The 19,384-nt window shown below is 41.5% G+C and overlaps 1 non-coding gene across 1 annotated transcript; it reads left to right on the forward strand.

Moving 5' to 3' along the window:
• The first annotated feature begins 17,756 nt into the window (after nucleotides 1–17,756).
• On the forward strand, nucleotides 17,757–17,837 carry LOC149844220 (small nucleolar RNA Z155). Its single transcript, XR_016431230.1, has one exon. It is a non-coding gene; the product is annotated as a small nucleolar RNA Z155 (small nucleolar RNA).
• The last annotated feature ends 1,547 nt before the right edge of the window (nucleotides 17,838–19,384 follow it).

The raw sequence follows: 19,384 nt of genomic DNA on the forward strand, positions 1-19,384 counted from the left end.
CAGCTTAATTGGTAATGAATTTGAATTTAAAGTCAAATGAAGAGAGTTGTCACTGGATTTGGATCCAATTATTTATTCATCATAATATGAGAGAAATGGGTAGGTGCAACATGCTAAATGGGGTTTTCTGCCCTTCCAGTGTTTTTTTGGCAGTTTGATCGATTTATGAGGAATCCCTAAATAATTTTGATGAAAAAATGATATTTGGAATCTCAAAAATTTACAAAGATTTTGAGCCATTGATTTTTTGAACGTTATAAAAACCCACCCATGTGTCAGAATCCAATACTTCAAGAGTTGATCCCTATAAAATCAAGTACATAGATCACATTTGTGTGGTCAGAATTTAAAAATAAACAAAAAAACCTTGAAAAACTCATTTAGCACCTACCCATTACTCTAAATTTATATGTAACTGGTTAGGTTCTTGATGTTCATCCAGTCATGCTCAAACCAAATAATTTATTAACTAGATGTGTTTTTTTCTTTCTGCCAAGTCCAACTATACGTATTTGGATATCATGATATCTGACCAAACTCAAACAATCCCATCCTAGTGGACTTGGGCCGGATTCACCAGCACAAGGAGCCAGATAAGTAGAAGTCATTGTAGTTGCAGGCCCATATTAAGCTCTTTCCCAATAGATTCTAAAGAATACAATCCAACCTGAACAGCAGCGGAAGGGCCATCTCCCCAGCGACAATTTTTCGAAAGGCAAGCTGGTGTTAGGCGGGGACCCCTACTAGTTATACAACTATACCATTGGGTTTTGAACCTGCAACGTCCCAACACAAGGTGACATGCCCTAGCTGCTCCTACCAGACAAGTGGAGCCCCCGTTGGTATCTCCGTAGTGACTATTGAAAGGCCTTCAACCTGGTCTTAGCATAACTTGGATGTGATTCTTTAAGATCTGATCCGTTTGTTTACGACTGAAGAATGGCATATACCCAAAAGGGCAAGTATTTTTTTTTGTGAGATCAATGTTCAGAGTGAGATCAAGTCAAACCCGTTTGAACTTCTTACAAGTAAAATGTTTTATTCAGGGGCGTATCTAGGATTCATGTGAAGGGGGGGGGGGGGGGGGGGGGTGTTAGCAAAAAAAAAAAATTGGTGTGATAGTCGGGGGTTCGGGGGCAATGCCCTCGATTTTTTTTTTTTGAGATAAAATAAAAAATGGCTACAATTATTAATAAAAAACTATTTCATATGGGCAAATCAAACTATCTGCTGCTGCAGTCTTTCTCAACCTCAACCAAAAGTTCTTAAACATTATCTAATGGCAATATATAACACTGGTGCGATAATTTGAAGTTCATAACGATGTATAAATTTTATTTATGACAAAATAAATCAAAATACAAAAGTGCCGCACCCATGTGACATAGATGAGGAGAGAAAACTCTTGGTTATTGATTTATGTTTCATAGTTGCTGGGAATTCTTGCTTTTCTCATTTCCTTTTTCTTTCCCTCAATTTTTTTATAGAGGATCGTTTCTGTAAAATTAAACTTTTTTCAACTTAAGGACCATCTTGCAGAAGAATAAAAGCTGAAAAGATTGCCAGAGATTTCTGCAACATGATGGCTTCTGCTAAATTGTAAAACTATTATAGCATGATTGCTAAGCATACAGAGATAAACCCTTACAAGATCATTGCACATACATACGCACACAGAAAATGTACTCTAAAATAGACAAGCATAGTGGGTATTGTATCTAGATTTGCAGCAAACTATCTAGATTTCATAGGGAATACTTAACATCAGAGAAATCACAACCATTGACACCTCGTATGATTATGCCATCACAAGTGTAGATCCTTTTGTAGTCAGAATTATCGTTGCTTGATTGTACCGAATTCTTATAATAGTTCAAAATTATTGTTGTTTGATTGAAACAAATTCTGCACGATTGTTAAGCAAGTCTGACTTGCATCTCCAGTTTGATAATTTGTTTTTTCTTTGTAAATAATTTATGTTTTCATTAGCTTCAACATTTAACACAACTTGGTCCTTAAGATCTCTTTCATACTTGATCTCCTTGTTCTTATCATCAATGTCTTTCTGCATTGACAGAACAACTGAATAACTAAGTATTTCTGCAACTGCAGTGCCACCACAAGGGTATTTCTTTTTGTGATTCTAAGAGTTCCTGCAACTGGATAACTAGGTCATCCTCTGAATATATATGTTTATTTGTGGACAGTATTGTTATAGATTTTATTGTTATTCATGTTTATATTCTTAATGTGTATATTCTTTAATGTTTTCACTATAATCTTTTATTATTTTCACTTTTCTTATTTTGCATAAGTCATAGCCCCAGTAATGTTGCTTTTACCGGTGACATTTTTTCTCTCCTCATCAGGGTTGGACTAGGACTGGGCTACAGCCCAGTCCTGCCCCCCCTCATGGTGTACATAAGACCCGGATTCAACCATACTTCACTGTATCTCACTCATGTAAGGATTCAGACCTACAACATATACTCGTGAGGATGTAGTTGAAAATAACTCATTTCCACTCTCAGCACTCGTTTCCCAAGCTGGGGTTTCCACACACGTGGGTTATGTGGTAATTTTAGAGGTTTCAACAGGTCAGATCTGGTTCAGACTCAGGTGAGTCCGAACCGGAATCTGAATTTAAGTTGCTGATAGCGGGTCCGGACTTGGGTTCGAACGAGTCTGCCATAAGGAACACCGTACCCTGTTCCTATAAGAATTACATGAATCAGATCAGATGTGGTTCATACCCAATAAAATAATAATTTTTATCTTTTTTTATATTGAAAAATCATAGGTTTCAATTGGAAGTCAGTTTGGATCTGGGTCTGGTATGAAATTTCATAAACCTTAAGCAGCTTCATAAAATTGGTTTACTTTGAACTTAACTTGGAGAATGAGATGGGACAAGATCTCTCTCTCTCTCTCTCTCTCTCTCTCTCTCTCTCTCTCTCTCTCTCTCTCTCTCTATATATATATATATATATATATATATATATATATATATATATATATATATATATATATGTGTGTGTGTGTGTGTGTGTGTGTGTGTGTGTGTGTTTTGTTAATTTGCTTGAACATTACATGTACTTATGTGCAACAGAGTATAATACATTTGTCGAATTTCTAATTGGAGCTAGGCAAGCAAACCGGATCTAAGCAGATGTGGTCGTTTTGCATCTTTTTTTTGGACTTGGACCAGGCTGCAAGATATCAAATCAAACCCGAACTTATATATGGCTCCTTGTCAGATTTTCATTTAGACATAATGGGCCTGATATCTATCAGACACCCTGTTAGATGATATTAGGGTTTAGAAACCTATTAGTAGGGACTTTAACGGGTCAGACTCAGGTTGAGTCCAGGCAACACCGAATCTGACATAATCTGATCTGATCTAATCAGATTGGGGATGGGATCGGCTAAAACTGAATCTGGATCTGGCAAACTTAAAATCCAACATTTAAACGTATATGGATTTGGATTTTAGTTAGATTTGGATCTTAGTCGGACTCTGGTTTGGATTCCATTGCAATACTCAATACCCTGTTCGGATTTGATTATTAATCAGATCTGACTAATTGGATTCGGATTCAGGTCAGATGGCGCATAATATATGACCTGCTGTCATCCCTACCAAATAAGGATTTCAATGGTATAGATTTGGTTCACATATCTGAATTTCTTATCGAGTGCATGTTGGATCTTGTTTTGGATTTTTACATGTGAATCTGGAATTCTTATCTAGAGGCTAAATAACTAGTCAGATCCAATTTGGCAAAAGTTTTATATATCCTTATCCAAGTCTGACTCCAGATCCATATCTGAATATATCAGATCTGAATTCAATTGGCTGGGTTTGGGTCAAGGTTTTAGGTCTGACCCATTAGTTACCAGGCCAAAACCCTGCCCGTTATATACATGTGCTGGCTTCAGGTCGGCCAACGGGCTACCTGTCCGACCCGAAGGACTTAAGCTACCTAATTAATTTATTAGTAATATAAAAAATAAGAAAAAATTTCTGGTTGCATAGTAACTTGGTAATGATTATCATTTAACATTAATTTTATGAAAACTAAAAATATAATTAGTTGGGTACATGGGAAGTTGTTGATTATTACTATTCACCTAATTAGTTGCCTTAATTTTGTGAGAAATAGAAAGATAATTAGCTGGGTGCATGGGACTGTTGGTTTATGTAAACATTAGGCTTTCTACATTTTGAAAATAACCTGCAAATGAGTTTGGGTCAGTCTGAACTGACCCGCTAAACATTGTGCTATTGGGTCAATGGGTCGGGTCATGGGTTGCCTTCAAACCCAAGCCCATTAAGAATCAGGCCAAAACCTGACTCATTAGTAAATGGGTTGGGCCACACTTAAAACCCAATGGGTCAAGCACTAAATGGGCCTAGGTCGGCTCGATGCCCAGCCTTAATTTTACATGTGAAAGTTTTGGATCTATGGTCGGACTTCATTCTGGTTTGTAAACTTTCAAGCAGATCCGGATCCATATACTACTCAGTGCTGGTGGTTCCAAACCCATTTTGTAATCAGATCTGCTCTGAATAATATCGGGTTGATAACTGGTCGGTTCTGGTTAGACCCAACATGTTAATAGGCCTAGCCCTAACTCCTAAGGGTGCCAATGGGTCAGCTTTGATCCAGTCCCGACCCGTACCAAACCCTATAGGGTCAGGGTTTGGTGATAAATAAGAAGACCTGATTATAATCCGGGCCAAACCCGATGGGTCCAATTAATGCATGAAGCCGGGTATGATTTGTGAAATTTATATCAGACCCAAGCCTAACCTGAATTCTGATTAAGATCCACAATTTTTTAATGAAAATAATAAAAAATATTATTTTACTGGTGCGAGTCTGGTTCATGTAGTCCTTATAGGATCCGAGTATGGTTTCTCTTATGGTGGGTCCGATTAGACCCAGGTCCGGACTATGGTACCATCATCTCAAATCTGGTTTGAGTCTTATTTCACCTTCATCCTAACCAAACCCGACCCGTTAACACACAACTCCTGAGGGCTTGTTTGATGGCTTGTCAAGGATTGGACAAAATGCACAAAAAAAATGGATATGACACTGGTTTTGTTTGTTCAATAACAATTGTATTAAGTTCAATGTTTATTTGACCATACTCGGATCCTGTGTTTCAAATATCCCTTGTTTGGTGATGATGTGCGGACAACTTGGACAAACATGAATAATGGGTCCCATTACTTCATTTTAGATAGTATGACCTGATTTGTTCACTATTTTACATGTTTTAACAAGTTTATTATGGATTGTTGGCTTGAATATGGATCCAATTACCAAGGTATTTCTAAAATTATGGATTTTTCCCGAACGTGGATCTCAAATTAGATTCAAATAAAAAAGCATAAACAAATGTATATTTTAAGCAATTGAAACAACCAAAAAACAAACATGTAAAATGAAATAAATCACAAAATCAATTTCATATAACCTCAGAAAAAAAATATTCCAAGAAACAAGAATTCACAATACAGCCAAATGTACCAATCGATTCACAACTTGGGTATTATAGCAATTCACTAGAAGCTCCAATTAAGGATGGGGTTTCCGGTGAAGAACCAATTCCTTCCCAAATTCTGTAGACGAAAAATAAAAACACCAAAAGAAAAAGATAGTGCTCAAAGAGGATGGCTAAACTCGAAACTGAAAAAAGACACTATCAAAACCATTTTGTGGAAAGCATCAACAATTACCTATATGGCTGCTCAAGGCTGCTGAATGCATGGCTATAGGCGAGGCGTCTATCTCCAAATGCAGTGCCCTCGGACCACCACTCATCAGAAGAATGTTGGGTCCAGCCTGCGCACAAACATAAAACAACAAGAAAGCGGTGGAGAGCATACCTGAGGCGTCCATCGGAGAACCGAATCTGATGGTGATGGCGCTGGTGGCTGGAATAGGGTGAGTTTCACTCTTCAGTCGGACTGCAACCTTTCAATGAGCACAGGCTCCTTCAGCAGTCGGTGAGCAGGATCCCTCTTCCCTCTTTAGTCGAAAAAGCTCAGAAAAAGTATGTTTCCTTAACCCTTCTCTGTGATTTTTCTCTGCATACGGGTTTCTCATTGACACCTGTTTATATAACCCGTAGCAGGGGAGTCGATTAGCATAATTGTTCCCTCCCTAATCGTCCGTATGTTTATCGGAAGGAACAAAAAATGGGAAACTTACCAAATCATGGGTAACTGCCACGATGTGTGGCTTATCCCAACATTCTTCCACTTGTTTCGATGATAAATCAGTAAACTTTATGAGAATTGCTTGATGAATAGATTGACCTTTAAAAATCTATTCTAAAGATCTTTAGTTAAATCTCTAATCCTTATGAGATTAACAACAATTATAATGAGAATCAATAAACTGTATGTGATCACTTTATTCATATGCATATGTCAAAATAAAGAGTTTAACAAGCTCATCTTTAACACATGTTCAGAATATAATCTCGGTGCTAGCCCTTTAGTAAGATGATTAACAATTATCTTTTTTGTACCAATATTGACAATATGCACTAGATGATTCTCTGTCCTTCCTTTAACAACAAAATACTTCAACTCCATATGCTTGCATGACGTAGTACTTTTGTTGTTATTTGAAAAGGACATCGCAACTTCATTATCGCAGTAGACTTTCAGTGGCTTCGCAATTGAATCGACCACCTTTAACTGTGATATGAAGTTCTTTCACCATATGGCCTGCAAGGTAGTCTTGTACAATGCTATGAATTCTGCCTCCATGGTCCGAGCAACAGTGGTCGTTTGCTTCCCACTCCTTTAAGAGATCGCTCTCCCAGCAAGTAGGAAGATATACCCAGTAGTAGACTTTCTACTATCAAGGCATCCTCATAAGTCCACATCTGAGTAGCCAACGACCTCGAGGTGATCAACTTTATGATACGTCAACATATAGTCTTTTGTCCTTTGCAAATACCGCAAGACTTTCTTAGCTGTAACGCCCCAAATTTCAAACTTGCGAACTTTTTCAGAAAAACAGGCAAGTGACTAGAAATATCTCTTTCCTTCAGAGTTTGTTTATGAAATCAACAGAAGATTTTTCTTTTGATAAATCATAAGGCAAGCTGACAACTTTGGGCACGTTAGCTAAAAGAACCAAAACTCACAAGATTCGGATATCCCAAGGAAAATTCAATACAAACTCATAGCGTCCAGGATGCGAGCTAAGAGTTGGAAGAAGAAGTCTTGAAGCCATCTTGCAATCGCGCCATCGCCCGTAGTGTACCTAATCATCACCTGTACCCATAGAATGAGTTAGTTTTGCGAAAAACTAGTAGGTGCACAAGAGAGACTACAAGAAACTGAATTAAGTACATTTAATTCAGTATGTTACGCTGTTTAAAGCAGATATGCAATTAAACAGGTAAGCAATGCAAGCAGGTGAATATTGCAAACGCGTAAGTAGTACAAGCGAATAAGTAGTGTGAGCGAGTAAGTAGTGCAAGCGAGTCAGCAGTGCAAGCACGTAAGCAGTGCAAATGCGTAAGTAGTGCAAACAGTAAGCAGTCCAAAGCAAGTAAGCAGTGCAACTGACAAACGCAACATACGATTCAATTGATCGTAGGTTGTGAACCACCACACAACTAGCTTGTCCTCGTTCCTAGAATGAGGTCTCTACATCTAATCACCATCAGGACATCGTTTGTCGCTCACTACTTCTAACAAACGCTTTGTCCTGAACAACCTTAATCTATTCTCATCTATCAAAGTCTTACGCGGCTAACTGTCACCGGTTATGATTCACTAAGGCGTCATACTTTCTCAGAAAAGTTTGCCCTTCCGTAGAAGGTCCAAAACATGATCACTAACTCAAATCGCTAACGATCTGATTCTCACACCTGAGTCATGCATGCAATTATTCTAAAACAGAAAGCCGAAACTATGAATTCATAGTTGGCTATCACAAATAATCTCAGAAGATCATCACAGCTCACCATAACTTTTTATGGTAAGCAAAAACACAAGATCCAGGTCGGATCGCTCGGTCCGAGAGATATACGAGCGGACAAGGGATTACCGCCCTAGAGGGTATACCTGATCTTGGACCATACACTTCATCACAGGAGTTCACCGACTTCGCGGTTACCCGTTCGTGGACAGTGTACATCCTCACAGATATTCTACCGCTCTAGCCGGGTCACTCGATCTTGATCATACATACCCTCACAGCGAAACCTTTGAGAAGTCAGTCTCCAACAAATGCCATATCCAATGAGAATCATTGCGATACACACATCAACACGAATGACCGCTCTCAGGGTCGATAACCACTAATACAAACAACAAGATCAACGCTGGATCACCTGGTCTGAGAAATGTATAACCTCACAAGGAATTCCACCCTAGATGGTATACCTGGTCTTGGACCATACACTTCCTCACAGGAGTTCACCGCCTTTGCGGCTACCCGTTCGTGGACAGTGTATATCCTCACAGAGATTCTATCGCTCTAGTCGGGTCACCTGATCTTGATCATACACGCCCTCGCAGATAATCCTTTGGAGATCAGGTCCTCAACAGACACCCTACTCGGTGATACATGCATCAATAATCGACTGCTCCGAGCCATCGACCGCCTCGGGGTCAGTAGCCACAATATGGGCACAAGCATGTATATCAACAATATGCATCGTATCACTCCACACAAAAGCACATAATCCTACACATTGTATTATTGCCACAAGGAATATTGCAATCTTCAAATACGACCTTAAAGCATGCGTAAACGACACATGAGAACACACAGATATGGCAATCCAATTGATTCTATAGGCGAAGAGTAACTAACTCTATCTGACAGCCAAACAAAACAATTGAATAAGACAAGCACTCGTAAAACATACAATTACCATAAAATGGCTCAGTCCATCAACAAGTAATTAAATTAATCATAAGGCATAAACCATTGCATCATAAGTCATTCATAAGCAATCATACGGCAACAGTTATATCACAATATGTAAGCAACTTATAAGACAAGCGGCCACATCAATCCTAATTGCCACCAGTTCGTAGATTACGAGTTGTATGCAATCACATCAATCATAAGAGATGCAAGCCAACAAGTGCTACACTACAATAAGCACCAAACAGTTCAACCAAGGGGTAAAGCAAGTCACATGCTAATATGTAGCAACTGGCATAATGCTATTATTATAAGCATTTAACTAGTATGAGAAGCTCCTTATTACTCCGCAAAGAACTGTGTAAGCAGTTTAACCAACTAAAGTAACGCCTTGATAGGCGTGCACAGCTCAACGAGTAGCATACTGAACTACCGAGCAAGCAAGCGATCGACCAGTGTGAACAGACTTTATGTTTCAATATTACTGGCCTGCGGGTACGCGTAGGCAAAACGTAGAAAAAACTGAAACTAGTTCGGTCGTCTGTTATTCTATGTATTTTCAATAACCCAAATAGCTAGTTGAGTCCGCTCCAAAGGGGACGACTTTAGCCGAGAGAGGATTCCCCAAAGGCTGAAAAGCAATGTCACAGATGCATCCAACTTCTGCAGAAGTATTGAGCTAACTATTGTAGCCCCTTTCCCCTTAACTCCAATGACTGGGGAGGCCGGATCATTGCCCGTGGGGTGGTTGTTAACAACCTGTCCATTGAAGTTTTGTACTGCTTTGTCCTCTCCTTTGACAGACAACCAGAACCGAATGAGTGTGTTAGGGGTTGCTTAACTAACGACCCATCATATAATGTGGTCTTTAAACCACTCGAGCATCTTGCCTGTGAAGGCGAATGTGAGGCCATTTATGTGACTACAGTATTATGCATTTAGCATTGTTTGAGGTCGCACGACCGTCTCATCTGATCATCGCAGTACTAGACGTGTCGTGCACGACTACAAGTACTCTAGGATGAAGGGGGTATAGCTTCTCAATAAAAGCCTCAACATGAGTGTTTCACAAAGATGTAAAGTTTATCAACTTTACTCTATCTTTTGAAACAACAGTACCTTGTGCCAACCTTATGCATGTGATTATCTCGAATCACATCCGCTATCGGGGTATCTACATGTCTCGCATGACTCGATACCGTCCTCGATAGATGGGATACAGGTTTTTCAACAGAACACCCGCTAAGAAGTTCGCTCGAACCCTCAATTCGGGATCACTCGAGATATGCCGAAAAGGCGAGCAGAACCAGCCAGTCGCATCCTTCCAAATGCTTCGATTTGGAGCAGTCTTTGATGCTTTTGTGTAGCTCCCTAAAATCTCAAGTCGACTCTGCAGGACTGCGCACACGAAGAGCCAGGATCCTTGTGAGGTATTCCTCTCCTTAGACGAGGATGTGTCGCTTGCTCCCGACTGAACTCTTGTCGCAAGAGGAAGAGTGGTAAATGCCCCTTGCATCCTCCACGAGGATGCCTTTAAGGCATACGCAAAGAGCAATAACTTGCACGTCATCTGCAATAGCAAGGCAATACCAACACATATGCAAAAGCAAGAGCCTAAGCGCAAAGCGCGACAGCAAAGTAAAGGCGGTAAGTCGAAGTGCAACGCAAACCCTCGGCACAACGCGCAACAGCAAGTAAAAACTGTAAGCAAGAGTGCAACACAGAACCTTTGCGCGATGCACGACGACAAAGTAAAGGCTGTAAGCAAGAGTGCAACGCAGAACCTTTATGTGATGCACGACGGTAAAGTAAAAGAACTATAAGCAGGAGTGCAACATAGAACCTTTGCGTGATGCACGACGGCAAAGTAAAGAACAAGGATCGCGAAACCGCGTCCTTGAGTTAAATGCGTACTTGTATAAATATATATATATATATTTATTTAATTGTCATTTTTAGTTAATTGAACTCAATTCAATTGTCTAAGTCATATGTGCAATTTTTCCCTACCTTTGGGAGTTGCAAGCTTGCTGGCATCTGCGAGTGTAAGCGGTGGACGCCTTGGGTCGCGGAGCGCGAGCAGGATCCGTCGCACGAGCTGCAAAAGTAAAGATCTTAGCAAGCTACCACCAAAAATAGAAGGTCATGGGCATTGTCGCAGTCCTGACATAAAGGAAGCAGAGGCGGGGGCATCATGCATATGCGCACATGCTATAAACGCAAGAAGCAAAGGCTGCGAGCCCCTGCTGACTTGCTGTCAGCGGACTCCGAGGAGGCACGGGGTTGCTCCCCTGCCCTCATAAAGCGAGGGCAGGCAGGGTTGCGCCCCTGCCTGACAAAGTAGAAGAGAGGCAAGGTCAAAGCCCCTGCCTGTCAACAACGAACGGAGGCCCGCCTGATGCCAGGGAAAAGTGAGGCGAGGGGGCTTGCCCCAGCCTGCCGAAAAATAGTGAAGGCAAGGGCGATGCCTCTGCCTAATAAGAAAAGAGGCACAGGGAGGGCCCGACCCCCTCCTCTGTCGTAACAGGGAACAGGGAGTGGGCTCGCCCCCTCCCTTGTCGTAACAACGAGCTGGGAGGGGGCTCGACCCCCTCCCCTATCAAAACAAAGAGCAGGGAGGGGGCTCAGCCCCTCCACTGCCGAACAAAAGGGCAGGGAGGGAGCTCAGCCCCTCCTCTGCCGTAACAAAAAACAGGGAGGGGGCTCAGCCCCTCCCCTGCTTAATAGGGAGTAGGGAGGGGAGCTCAGCCCCTCCCCTACCGTGACAGAAGGAACAGAGAGGAGGGGGGGCGAGCCCCTCCTCTGCTGTAACAAGAGGCAGGGAGGAGGGGCTCGGCCCCTCCCCTGCCGTGGCAGAGGGAATAGAGAGGAGGGGGGCGAGCCCCTCCTCTGCCATAACAGGAGGCAGGGAGGAGGGGCTCGACCCCTCCCCTGCCGTAACAGGAGGCAGGGAGGAGGGGCTCAGCCCCTCCCCTACCGTGACAGAGGGAACAGAGAGGAGGGGGGGCGAGCCCCTCCTCTGTCGTAACACTAGGCAGAGAGGAGGAGCTCGGCCCCTCCCCTGCCGTGACGGAGAGCAGAGAGGGGTGTTGTGCCCCTCCCTTGCTAAAAGGGGGCACGGGGAGGGGATTTGACCCCTCACGTGGCCACAGAGAGAGGTGAGGGAGAGAGAGAAGAGACTGAGAGGGAAAAGAGGGGCATACCTGGGGAGGCTGTCAGAGAGAAGCTCATCAGAGACAGAAGGTCGCCTGCTTCGGTGACAGTGGACGAGCGTGAGAGAGTCGGGAAAAGACGAGAGGGCGAGAGGTGGTGAGGGAGAGAGAGATCTAGAGAGGAAGAAGGGGGGTGGGGGTTCTCTTTGAAACCCCTGCCTCGTTGTCTTCAAAAGACACGAGAGGCGGTGCCTCCCTTGCGGGTCCGGGTCCGGATCCCACCCGAATCCAAACTTTTTTTTTGCCGTTTATTACATTAGCAACCTTCCAATGGGATATGCCCAGATTAGACTGAAATCTACCAAGCATCCCTACTGCGAAGGAAATGTCTGGACGTGAACAAGTCTGCGCGTATTGCAAGCTGCCCACAACTGATGCATATGGATAAGCACTCATCTATGCTTTGTCAATTTCGTTCCGTGGACAATTCTTTAGGCTCAATTTGTCGCCTTTTGATATAGGTGTTAAACTAGGAGAACAAATCTCCATCCCATATCGCTTTAATACCTTGTTTATATAGGATCTTTGGGAGAGGACTAGAAAATCTTTTGCCCTATCTTGATGGATCTCAATGCCAAGTACATAAGTAACCTCACACATATCTTTCATGTCAAAATGTGATGCAAGAAACTGTTTTGTCTCTAAAAGCAACTTTATATCATTGGTTTCAAGCAAAATGTCATCCACATACAACATCAATATAATGAACTTACTTCCACTTTCCTTAAGGTATATACATTGATTAATAATGGTTTCTGTAAACCCGAAAGTCACAATGACTTGAAAAAAATTAATATACCACTGTGAGGAGGCTTGTTTAAGTCCATATATTGATTTGTTAACCTTGCAAACCAAACGATCATCTTCAGAGAAACCTAAAAGTTGTTCCATGTATACCTCTTCATTCAGATCTCCGTTGAAGAACGTTGTTTTCATATCCATCTGATGTAACTCTAAGTCATAATGAGCTACGAGGGCCAAAATTATCCTCATTGACTCCTTAGTTGAGACAGAAGAAAAAGTCTCATTATAGTCAATGCCCTCCATCTGGATGAACCATTTAGCAACCAATCTTGCCATATGTCTCTCTATATTACCTTTGGAGTCCTTTTTGGTCTTAAAAACCTATTTACATCATACGGGTTTTACTCCTTTAGGCAACTCGACAACATTCCACACTTGATTCTTAACCATAAAGTCCAACTCTTCTTTCATGGCTTTTATTGAGTGTGAAGATTGTTTGCTTTCAACAACTTTCATAAAAGTCAATGGGTCATCATCTATATCTATGAAATCATCAGGCTCCTGAAGGTACACCACATAATCAGGATATATGGCAGATTTCGTAACTCTTGTGGATCTCCAAACAGGTCATTCTTCAAGCTCAGATTGAACATCTTTATCTTGTTCGTGCTCTTCTGCATTGTCCATAATAGGTTCACTTTGGATTTGTGCATCAACAACCGGGTGATCAACCACATCATCATTAGAGATAATAATGTGGTATCTCTTAGTGTTTTTCTTAACAGGTAACAAAACTGAATCCTCTATTTCCTCAAAACCAAGGTTTTGAAGTGCACTTAATCCTACTAAACCATCTTCAAGAAATTTTCCTTATCCGTTTCAATAATCTGTGGTGAATGCGATGGGCAATAAAACTTGTATCCTTTTGATCTCTTTGGATAACCAATGAAATATCCACTGGTTATTTTTGGATCAAAGGCTTTAATGTGGGGGTTATACAACTTAGCCTCCGCAAGACATCCCCATATGTGCATATAAGACAGTGATAGTTTCTTACCTGTCCACAACTCGTAAGGAGTTTTAAGCATAGATTTCGTAGGAACCTTATTCAAAATATGCAAAGCAGTCCTTAAGGCTTTACCCCACAACTTTATGAAAAATGTTGAATAATTCAATATTGCCCTAACCATTTCTTTAAGCATACGATTTTTTCTTTCAGCTACACCATTCTAGTAGGCACTACCAAGCATGGTATACTAAGGCACAATGTCTTCCTCTTTTAGAAATTGTGCTAATGGTCATTTCCTTTGCCCCATCTCAGTAAACCTACTATAATATTCGACACCGCTATCAGACCTGACTATCTTAATAACTTTATCGGTTTGTTTCTTTACTTCTTTCTTAAATTCTTTGAACATCTAAAAAATATCAGATTTTTCAAAGATTAGGTAGATATACATATGTCGTAAATAGTCATCAACAAAGGTGACAAAATATTTCTCGCTTGTGTAACAGGTGTAAACTGTCCACATACATTTGCATGGACTATATCCAATATCTCACTACTATGTTTGTCACCCTCTTTATATGTGTTTGTATGCTTAGCCAAAAGACATGTATAAAAAAAAAGCATATACAAGACAAAACCAAATGAAAAAAATAATAAATAAAAGGCTCTGAATATGCGTATTTCCAGGTAAGTGTAGGGGGTCATTATAGTCCTACTTTGGTAAGAGCTCTGACACACGTAATCACTACGTCTACCGACCATAGTTAGTAAAACTAAGGCTCATGTGAAGCTAGACTATCAACACATGGTATCTTTGGATACACATACACATGTGTAATGTATCTCAACACATTTGCCTCATTTTACCCTACCTAAATTTCAAACACGATAAAATTACATTTGAATCATTTATCGTTTCATGAATCTAAGTACAACAATAATATTGGCTAAATCCATATGATAGTATAAAAATTTGATAACATGCGTGTATTCAGTCACTTTGGTGACATGAATTCACTAAGTCATCTAGTTATCCTTGATGCCAATGTTATACATTCATTTATTCATGCATAATTTACAAATAAAATGCATGAACAATAACAAAAGCCAAGCTTAAATGGGTAAAACCCTGGGTTCTCAAGCAGGAACCCGTCTGAAAACACTCTGAACCGGTCTAAAACAACCCTGAATCGATCTGAAATAATCCTGAACCGATCATCCAAGGGTCCGAACCGATTTTGAACCATATGAACCAATGTCAAGTATGAACAAAAGTTCATACAAATCCTATAACCGGATGCCAAAATCCCTGTATCTTCTTATATTTATGAAAACAGGGTCTTAGCATCTTGGAACCAGTGAGAAATTGAAAGGAATCGGTCAAAAACAACTCTGAACTGGTCCTAAAAAGGGCCAAATTAGTCCTTGATCCGGTTCAGGCCAAATAGTGTCTGGACCTTTACTGGATCCGGGTTTGATCTAGTTATAACTTGATCTGGGTCTGACCCGGTATGAACCAGATCTGGGTCAGACCCGATAATAACCAGATCTGGGTCAGATCCGTGTCTGACCTGGTATGAACTGGATATGGGTCTGACCCGTTTTAACCAGATCAGACCTATACCCGAACCCGATCTGGATCCTTTGTTAAAATCAGAAAAACAGAAAACTCGAGCGTTTCTGTTTTCTGTAAAAATAAAAAAGAGGGTTTACCCTCTTGGCTTGTTGGCGACCCACGCCACCTGCCGATGACCCACACTGGAGCTCCGTTGACCATGCATCTCCGGCAACCCACATCGGAGCCCCTGCCTCCTGACATAGCCCCACGACTGAAAGAAAAAAACCCCAGATGCTTGAGAAAAAAGGGAATACAACATCCCGAAAGTTGCAAGTCATCGAACGGCCCCTGACACCGGTGAATTGGCCGTCGAACTCCGCCATTTACTGGCGATACACCCTCATGGCAACCCCCATCGCCCGACAATAGAGGGGAAAACCGAAAAGGATTTTCTGCCGCCCTGGATGCCGCTTGACGCCGAACGGACCATAACGTCGATGAAGCAGCTGGCGAAAGCCGCCTCTTCCGAACAGTGCACCCATGGCGTCTTGCAGACAGCGGTGAGAAAACCCTACTGCCGACGACAGATGAAACAGGGAGAAGGGGTTTTAAATCCCTTATGTTGCACGTCACCTGACAGAATACCAGAGATCCGATAAAAACAGGCCCCCTCCCCCCCCCCCCCCCCTTCGGCAACAATCCACGGCTGCCCCCGACGACAGTGAAAACTCCTGTAGCCCAACGGCCACAGGTAAAAACCCGATCAAATTTTTTTTTACTCTATCGCCCCCACGGCGACAGTCGCTGACTACCGTTGACATGGGCGACTTGCTGACGACTGCCATCACCTCAATGTCGTCCCATGGCGATGTCGCTCTGCTGGAAAAGCTTTGTTGCCTCATGGCGACAGTCACCAAAAAACACCAACGAGCATGCAAGGAAAGCGTGGTGGGCCCATAACCCAATGTTGTGTCCAGCCTGCGCATAAAAAGAAAACAACAGAAAGGCGGTGGAGAGCATACCTGAGGCGGCCATCAGAGAACCAGATTCGATGGTGATGGCGTTGGTGGTTGAAATAGGGTGAGTTTCACTCTTTAGCCAGACTGCAGCCCTCCAATGAGCACAGGCTCCTTCAGCAGTCGATGAGCAGGATCCATCTTTCCTCTTTAATCGAAAAAACTCAAAAAATGTATGTTTCCTTAACCCTTCTTTATGATTTTTCTCTGCATACGGGTTTCTCATTGACACCCATTTATATAGTCTGTAGCATGGGGTCGGTTAGCATAATCGTTCCTTCCCTGATCTTCCGTATGTTTATCGAAAGAAACACAAAATGAGAAACTTACCAAACCGTGGGTAACTGCCACGTGGCTTATCCCAACAAAGAACCCTCACGATGTCGGGATGGCCACTGCGACACGCCAATGAGAGGGTGCTCTCCCCACCATCTCTGGCTGGAGCCAACCTCCGATGTGAACCCGCTGTGGCTGAGCCTCACCGCCAAGTACAGCGGCGTGGCTCGAGTTGCGGGCACTACCTGGTCCAGCAGGAGCTCGTCTTCCCCCACCAAGCACCACAGCGCCTCCTGATCCAGCAGTTAAGGGTGAGAGAGGCAAGGGAAAGGGAGTCGGGGTCAAGGGTGAGAGAGATGGGTCGGGGTTGGATTTTTTTTAGTTTTTTGTTCTCTTTGTCCTTGTTATTTTCGTAATAGGGGTGGAAAGATGATTTAAACCATCTTATATGAATGTGACAGATGACGTTTCACACGTCAGCAGCGTCCAATGTTTGCCGCAAACAGTGTTTTTTTTTTTGACTTTTTAGTTCAGAGCAATACGCGGGACGCACCATCAAACAGTACATGAGAGACAGCGAGAGGTGTTCTTCAGCATTTTGTAAAATTATGGAGGCCATTTTCGTCACGTAATTCAAAATTCGAAAACCCTACACCGCCCCCCCCCAGTTCCTCTCTATAAAACGCAACGAATCTCTTCTTCTTAGTCCTCTTCATCATCATCATCTTCTTCTTCTCTCATAATCCGTTTTCGTGTTTTTCTTTGTAAATTTTTCGAATTGCTTTATTTCGAGATTTGGTATGATTTCTCATAATCCGTTTTCATGATTTTCTTCGTAAATTCTTCGAATTGCTTCATTTTGAAGATTTCTTATGAATTTATGCGGGGCGATGATGATCAAAAGCTACCTATTTGTTGAGGGGATGCTATTTGAAATCATCTCGGATGATAAAGAAACCAATGAATCCTCTGAGTCTCCTTTTTTTCTCCTTTTATTTGTTTATTTATTTGGTCTTTTGTTATTGCCATCGATGTGATGATATGCTCCTCGCAGATGCGATAGCAAATGTTGTTTCAGAAAATCAGACTACAATTATCTGATCAATGGTATCTTTTAATTGTTTATCCTCTTTTTTTTCGGAAGAAGACTAAAAAGGATTATCTTCCTCCCCTGTTCAAGAAAATGTTTCTTTTTCTGGATATTTTTGTTAGATCTTCAGAGTTCTGGATTTCTTAAGTTTTTTATTTTGGGCTTTTTTAGTTTGGTTTTCCTCGCCTTTTGTTTTCTGTTTTAGCAAAATCAGGTTTAAGGAACGGCGGAGCTGCGGAGGCGTTTGAGATAGAGCGCGTTTGGGAGTGGGGCTGCCTTTTGATTGGTTGGGAAAATGGTTCCTGGGAAAACTCTTCACAAGAATAGTGTTTCCTGGGAAAAATCTTCTTGGCACTCGTTGCACAAAAGCGTAGAAAAAGTTTTGGTTGGGAAATGAGAAAAACATTGAATGATACATTCAGCATTTCACTTGACTTTGATGACAGCCCAATCTGCGGCATTGCCCTCAACCATCCACCATGAGTCTCTGTCACAATGATTCGGACTTGAGGACGCGGGATTAGGACACGACTTGAGAGTTCGAAAATTTTTCAAAACTGGGACACGAGGACAGAAATTTTGTACTTTTAATCAATAAAAAGTATTTTGATTATTTTAATGTAAAATTAGATTTATTTAAATATAATAAATTATTATTTAAAAATATTAAAATAATGCAGTATGTGTCTGTGTCTGTGTCTGTGTCCGAGTCTGCGTGTCCCCTTGTGTTACTAGGGACACAAAGATAAAATGACGTGTCCCTGTTTCACCCATGAGGCAAACCCCACATGAAATGAAGAGGGAACAAGAGCATTGAACAAAAAATCAAGCTCAAAGCTCCGAGAACACCTCAAGAGTTAACGTTGTATATAATTGCAATCATGATCTGTTAAGGGAAACACCAGTTCCATGTGTTGGAAAAAAGATGGTATTAGAGATGGAGTTGCCAAAAACACCCTGTTATGAATGGTGTTGAAATGTGGTGTTGGGGTTTGTCAACATCACTGCTCCCGTATTCCCAAACAAGAGGTTGTTGGGGAAACTGAAACACACTGCTCCCAAACAGCAGAGGATGTTGGAGACACCGTAGTGCACCTTCAAATCAAGGCTCCCAAACAAAGCTTTACATTCATTGGCATACTAACTGGAATTATTCACATAAAGGGTTGCATAGATTCCATGCAAAGGGATTGCCTAGTGACTAGGCACAGTAATTACATTTTAACCTGAAGGCCTTTTGCAAAGTACTTGAATGCTGATTGATCAAGTTCATCCTTTTACACAACATGGGAATCAACAATTACAGTGCATAAAAGATAAAAAAACTTGCGCACATCTTAGAAACCCCAATTGAAGTTTCCAGGAACTGTATATTTTCATCAAGCTCATCCTTTTATACAACATGGGAATCAGCAATCACAGTGCAATAGAAAAGCTTGGGAATATTTAATCATATAAAAAAACCCAGATTGAAGTTTTCAAGAGCTGTATATTTTTAAATGTGTTTGACAATGCATACAGAATGACAATAGAAATGTGCAATGCCTTGTAGCATGGCCAATAT

Source organism: Nuphar pumila, chromosome 3 (assembly GCF_984573655.1).
Source record: "Nuphar pumila chromosome 3, dmNupPumi1.hap1.1, whole genome shotgun sequence".
Lineage (NCBI taxonomy): Eukaryota > Viridiplantae > Streptophyta > Magnoliopsida > Nymphaeales > Nymphaeaceae > Nuphar > Nuphar pumila.